At 50.9% G+C, this 6,883-nt stretch overlaps 1 pseudogene; it reads right to left on the bottom strand.

Moving 5' to 3' along the window:
- Positions 1 to 616: 616 nt before the first annotated feature.
- On the bottom strand, positions 617 to 6,087 carry LOC133775105 (lipopolysaccharide-induced tumor necrosis factor-alpha factor homolog; annotated as a pseudogene).
- Between the last annotated feature and the right edge of the window lie 796 nt (positions 6,088 to 6,883).

Raw genomic sequence — 6,883 nt, 5'->3', positions numbered from 1 at the left:
ACCCCCAAATGCAGACAAACCAAACCAATATTGCAAGGATGTAACCACTGAATCTAAACTGTTTTATGTTCTTCCTCTCCTCTTGCTTCTTTTGGGAAACTTTTTATTCATAACTTTTATTTACCTATAATCATAATTAATTTCCTCCCTCCCCCCCCCCCTCCTTTCCTTCCTGGGATAGAGAGACGGACAGAGAGAGATGAAGTCCATTCTCCTCTGTTGGTTTACTCCCCAAATGCTTGTAGTAGCTGGGGCTGGTCTGGGGCTGAAGCCAGGAGCTGAAAACTCAATCCAGGCCTCCGCGTGGGGCTCTCACATGGGTACCAACTCTGCTGCCACCCAGGGAAAGTAGTCAGTAGCTGGACCTGGCTATTAAACTCAGGTACTCCAATATCAGAGGGCTAAACACCTGCCCCTGTTCATAACCTTTCAAGATCCTGAGTTTATCTCCTCCACTTTACTCTCACAGAAGATGAACCTTTTATTTAGTCATCAGTCAGCATGACTTTCCCCCTAAGTGCCAGTCACTGTGCTAGCCCCGTCTTCTCCACCTGCTCAGATCTACTCATTCTTCAAGATTCAACACAATCTCAAAGTTTATCAGAACTGAAGTGGATCACCGGTGAGCACGACACATCATTTTCTTCCCATGAACTTGTGAGTACTTGGTGTTGGGTTTCAGCACGTTAGGCCTTGAAGAGACAGAGAGATGACCAGTTGAGGCACATTAGACTACGTCTTCGGAGGGACAGAATAGGTAGGTAAGGAGAGTGGGGGTTCAGCCTGCCTGGACAGAGGGCAGGGTTTGAAGTCAGGCTTCATCCCACTTGGGCAGTGAGTAGAGGCCTTGCTGGGGGAGGTCTTGTGGATGTCCAGAGCACCACGCGGACCCTGACGAGGTGGATGGGGGATGTGCATAAGGGCTCCTTGGTAAAATTTACAGACAATTCTCTGGGCAATTTGGAATGTCCCGGGAGAGGGGCTTTGCCAGGCAATAAATATTCCACTGGCCTTTAGATGATCCATCTGCACCCAGTTTCAGAGGGTTTGGGGTTAACTGTGGGTGCCCCAGTGGCCTAACAGGCCCTAACAGTTGGAGGGGAGAGGGAGACAAGACAAAAGTTTAAGATATTACAGTAAAAAAGAAAGTAAAACCCTCTGTAAAAGAAATACAGACAATACTTGAGGCCTGGCAGAAGTTTCCATTTTTGTGCATTTCTGTATTGCTCCCTTTCAGTATTTTTTGTACTATTTAAAAATGCAAAACCCCAAAAAGCAGGGAGTAGAAAACCAAGACAACCAAGTCAAAGTGTAGCATGAGGATTTGGTGATGAGAAGACATAGGGAAAGACTGGGTCTTGGTCTTGTTTAGCTGGGATTTTTAAGCTGGATGCAATGGAGATGACCTGAAGACCACGTTGGAGTCCGGAGCCCTGATTACCACTGAACACAGTGAAATCTATTTTCTGCAGCGTTCACGCAACACTTCCCCATGTTCTAACTCCATGTTTTCACCCCATAAATAGATTAGGAAAACAATTAGAAAAGAGATCATGACTGTCATCTTGTTTCGGCTTAGCCTGAGACTCACAGGACGGAAGGAAAATGATAGGTTCACATGCCGCCAAGGCTCAATTTTCTCTTCTTCCAACCTTGCATTAGTCTCTTGCCCAGCCCCAGCCTACCTGTGGGTGGGGGAGGGGTGGCGGTGCTCACCCCGGAGAGAGGTGATGGATCCACTCATCTAGCAGTGCCTGGAGCACCATTGTCTGCTTAGCTGCTTAGTACCTTTTGGCAAGATGGGGTTGCCTGCCCAGTGCTAAAACTGGCGGGACACCCACAGGAAGCTGTTACCTCCAAGACCCACGGAGCCCTGCCTCCTCTGTGTTGCAGGTGCCTCTGCAGAGCTTCTGACCGGGGGTCACTGACCCAGAGGGCCCTGTCATCAGGTCTCCTCCACTGTTTTCCACCTCTTTTTCAGGCACTGCTTCCCTGAAACCAGCGCCTCCCACGGGACAGCCCCAATCAAGGCCCTGTTTCTGAACAGCCTGGCGTTCCCGTCTGTTCCTGTGTCTCCTCTCATTCAGCGAGCTACACCTGGGACCCTTGGCCCCTACTGTTCTCCCTAGGGTATGCATCTCAACAACTCTCACCTAAGTCCAGCTACCCCGGAAGCCGATCGCAACAGTGGTGCTCACTGTTGGTGTTCACTGTTGGACTTGGTGACTTGGACCTCCTTTTGGGATCAGAACATGAACTCAGCAAGCCTAGCAACTACTCAGCTACCAGTTTCTCTGCATGACACGTGCAATGAAGTAGACCTGTGCGTGATTAGAGTCACTATCATACCTCAACCTGGACATCTGTAGGCACTAGCAAGCCCTGGGAGGGAGATCTGTGGAGTTTTTGATTTTCTGCTCTTATTGGTGGCTGGGAACTTAAGCATCTCCTCAGAGTACTGATGGTGGCCTTGTCTTCCAATCTTGAAAGCTGTAGAGGGTTAGACATTAGCAAAGCACCGGATGGCAGTTGAGGAGTGAGAGGTGGGTGGGTGATATGCCCCACGGCTTCTGCTTCTGGGAACAGAGGGGCAGTTCCCATGCACCAGAGGCTCTTGTACATGGGCAGATGCCACCTCCGGAGAGCCTGTCCCGGCCTTGGTGAATGACCAAGAACTCCTAGGAGAAGGGAGACGGGAGGGGGAGGGGAAGGACTATCTCCTGGGACTGCAGCTTCCTTGGCAGGCTTCTGTGAGCCTGTTAGGGCCATGAGGAGATGCAGGCTGTTGAGCTTGGGACTGTCCTGCCAGGCCAGCACATGGGGCTGCTCCACAGGACTTGGGGCCCGGGAAAGGAAAGAGCCACAGTTCCTCACCTCTGTGTTTCCTAGCAACGCCGATTTTTTGGCAAGGTGTGGGTGTCCAGAAGGAAGAATGGCCACATACCCCTACATACCTGAGTTGTTATTTTCTTGTGGTGTTCTAGCCAAAACCCTTTTGAGCTGGAATAGCGGCAATCAGCCTAGGGAAGACGTGCTCTTGCTAGAGGGTGGGGGACTTCTTTTTTCCAAGAGCCATGGGTTTGTCATTCAAGGGCCATACAAAATTATCAACTTAACAATTAGCCTGGAAGGGACTGGCGCCACGGTGTAGCTGGTAAAGCTGCTGCCTACAGTGCCAGCATCCAATAGGGCTGCTGGTTCGAGTCCCAGCTGCTCCACTTCCGATCCAGCTCTCTGCTATGGCCTGGGAAAGCAGCAGAAGATAGCCTAAGTCCTTGGGCCCCTGCTTCCATGTGGGAGACCCGGGAGAAGCTCCAGGCTCCTGGCTTCTGATTGGCCCAGCTCCAACCATTGTGGCCATCTGGGGAGTGAACCAGCAGATGGAAGATCTCTCTCTGAGCCTCTGCCTCTCTGTAACTCAGCCTTTCAATAAATAAATAAAACTTTTTAAAAAATTAGCCTGCTATAGATCTAATGAATTGCTTTTTTATTTTTAATAGAAAACCCAACACTTTATTTGTTAAAAGCAGGTAACACCGAAATACTATGTGGTATCCATAATTTGTAGCAAAAATAATTACTGACTTTTTCAAAGCGAAAGCTGAATCAAGGGTTACCACCATTGTTTCCAAGCCAATCTACAGATATTCGCTGGAGGTCAGGCCTATTAATTACATGAGTTCGCTGTGCTGTGCTGGTTTAGTATTACTATGGGGGTCTCTGGAAAGGCACACCTGGGTTTACTATCTTGATTATAGATGACAGAGCCGCAGACCCAGCGCCCACACCAGCAAACTGTGTCTCTGAGACAGGAAATTGGTCTTTGGGTGCCTCGGAGGAGGTTCCGGTTCAGCACCGTGGCACCCAGACAAGCAAGCGGCTCTCCCTAGTCTCACCCCTTTTGAGAGGGGTTTAGGAACCACACTCCCCCCAAGTGAAGGCAACAGGGAAATCTCTCCAGCTGTTACTAAAGAAAGGGAGTGTATACGGGCAAAGGAAACTCACCATTCGGTGAAGGAAAATGATTCAAAATTAAGTTCAAAGGTGCTGACAGCCAAAACAGGGGTCACAGAAATCGCAGCCGCAAGGACCACCAAGCATGCGGTGGGGGTGGGGGTGAAGGAGGATAGGGGCTGGGCGGTGGGGGCGGCCCCTGCCCTGCCTCCTTCCCTTCCCATTGATGACCTCATGTGTGTGTGTCGGGCAGGTGCTGCTGGCCCCTCCTCATACTTCAGAAAAGAACGAGAAAATTAAAGTGAGTTTTTGTGCTAATGAAGTCTGCTGTTACAGAACCTAAGAGCCAACCCCAGCATGTCTATAAGGCAAGATTTTTGTCATGGGGCAGGGGCAGATGGGAGGCACTGAAGGCTGGTTCAGTCAAGTTCAGGGCAGAACAGTCTCAAAAAATAAAGCAGGGGCCGACGCTGTGACATAGCGGGTTAAGCCACTGCTTGCAGTGCTGGAATCCCATATGGGCGCTGGTTCGAGTCCCAGCTGCTCCACTTCCGATCCAGCTCTCTGCTGTGGCCTGGGAAAGCAGTAGAAGATGGCCCAAGATGCACCCATGTGGAGACTGGAAGAAACTCCTGGCACCTGGCTTCAGATCAGTGCAGCTCCACCCTGTTGAACCAGAATTGTCCGATTCCCACAAATTAAGACCACCAGGAGCTGGGGCTGATGCAAGTGCAAGAGTTATTTCAAACTCGAGTTTGGGCACCAGGCACAGCTGGGCTGGATTGGTGGCCCCTGGAGTAAGGTCGTTAGGGTTTTTAGACAGTTGAACAAACAAGTTCGGCGATACAGCATCTGATAGGCTCATGTTTTAAATTTATATTTGTCGTTCTATGATTGGCTAAAAGCACAGGGTCGGAGCTGCTAGGGTGTTCATGCCAAACTGCAGGTTTCGGGATGTTATCAATCACCTTAACTGCCTGATAAGACACCTGGAATTTTAGATATTTCCCTGCTATTTGCTAATTGACTGTTGCTAGGGGACTTTATCGCAAGGGGAGCTTATTATTTTCTTTTAGGAGCTTTTGGCTTAGAGTTCAGGGCCCGATCAGGCCTGAGTTACAAGATGGAGGCTTAGTCTAAAATAGCTGTGCCTTGATCCAGGCTCAGGTCTCTCACACCCGTTGTTGCCAATTGGGGAGTGAACCAGTGGAAGGAAGACCCCTCTTTCTCTCTGCCTCTCCCTCTCTCTGACTCTGCCTTTCAAATAAATAAACAAATCTTAAACAAAAAATAAGGCAACCTGTGGCTTCTCTGTTTGAGGCCACCTCGCAGAAAGGCCCCCCAAGGAGGAAAAGGAGGCAGCCAGTGGGGAATCAACTGGACACTCAGATGGGAAAGTCACAGGAGAACCCTAGAACCAGCGCTCAAGGTCAGTGTCTCCGCTTGTCTCCTACATGACTACAAGCAGCAGTGTCTGGGATTTGGAGGTGTGTGACTTTTGAGATATTTTCCTGCCAAAAGAAGACACGCATTTCACACACACACACACACCCCCACGAGATCACGGGAGGAATGCCTGTGCTGGGATGGGCTGGGCGAGAGTCAGGTCGTCCCGCAGCCCGCGGCTCCCTCCTCGGCAGGCTGAGTCCTACAAGGTGCTTGTAGGTGCCCATGAGTGCCTTGCAGGTGGGGCAGTAGGGGTCCCCATCCTGCAGGGCAACCACTCACAAGGGATGAGGCAGCAAGCCGCGATGCACCCCAGCAGGCACAGGCTCCCGCATGAGAGCCAGGTGCGCATCCCGGCGTTGTAGGACAGCCGTGTCACGATCATCTTGTTGTAGGATGGACAGCACTTCTGGACCGGGAGATCGAAAAAGGAGATGGGCTGCTTCACGTACATGGTCTGCACGGAGATTCCGTTGGCGTTGGGGATGGGCGCCGGCTGGGTGTAGTAGGAAGTGGGGTTCACACCCTTCCCATCCAGGCCTGTCATGAGCCTCGTGGCTGGCCCTGGCACAGGCATGGAGGGTGTGGGGTAGTAACTGTTGATGGCCACCATCTCTTCATAGGAGGGCGGCGTGGTGGGCACAGAGGAGGCCCCACAGCTCCCTGGTAGGGTCCTGGCACCCACATTTTGCCTCTGTCTGTGCACCTGCTGAGCCGAGAGGTCTGAGGTTGAATGCATTTCAAGTCCCTCCTGCAGTTGCCTTGGCAGGGCCAGACCCAGTGACTTTGCGAGCCTTAAGTGGCCCAGGGGCCAGATGGACCTGACCCCTGCAAAGTTCAAGAGGACAAATTCTAAAACAAACAAGCAAGCAATCCTCCAGTAAGGGCAGTATCTTGGGTGCATTTGTAGAGCAGTTGGTCTGCTTTAGATGCTACATTGTAACCTATCTCTTTTCATATCTTGGCTGACAAGGGCCAGTTGCTGATGCGGTGAATTGCCTGTTGCTAGTGAATAACGATGTTCCAATAAGAATTTCAGAAGCCGGCTGTAAGAAGGTGACTTGGAATGGCAGACATCACACCTGGCTGTGGAGAAAACAGGCATCAACTGCCAACAGCTGCAGTAGCGAGTTGCCTCCACCTGGCTGACACCCTGGATTTCTCTGATGGACCATCATCAGGACAAAGCCGGAAAATCTGCTTAATCATTTGACTGGACTCATTTTTTCCTAACCTTCTCCTGCAGCTACTGCTTCTGTTTAAAAATCCCTTTTGCTGACTTGCTGGAGGGAAGGAGCACAGTTCGGTTCCAGAGATCTCTCCTTCCCCAAGACTGCCGGCTTCTTGAAGCAAACCCTTCTCTCTTACCAGCTCTCGTCTCTGGTGAATCGGCTGTCCGGCGGAGAGCAGGAGGGCAAGAGTATTTTGACCGGGAACAACATGACTCCTTGTACACAGATGTCAAGTAAGTGGACTGATTCCT

This window comes from Lepus europaeus, chromosome 16 (genome assembly GCF_033115175.1).
Source record: "Lepus europaeus isolate LE1 chromosome 16, mLepTim1.pri, whole genome shotgun sequence".
Classification (NCBI taxonomy): domain Eukaryota; kingdom Metazoa; phylum Chordata; class Mammalia; order Lagomorpha; family Leporidae; genus Lepus; species Lepus europaeus.
This window is presented reverse-complemented; position numbering and strand designations above follow the sequence as displayed.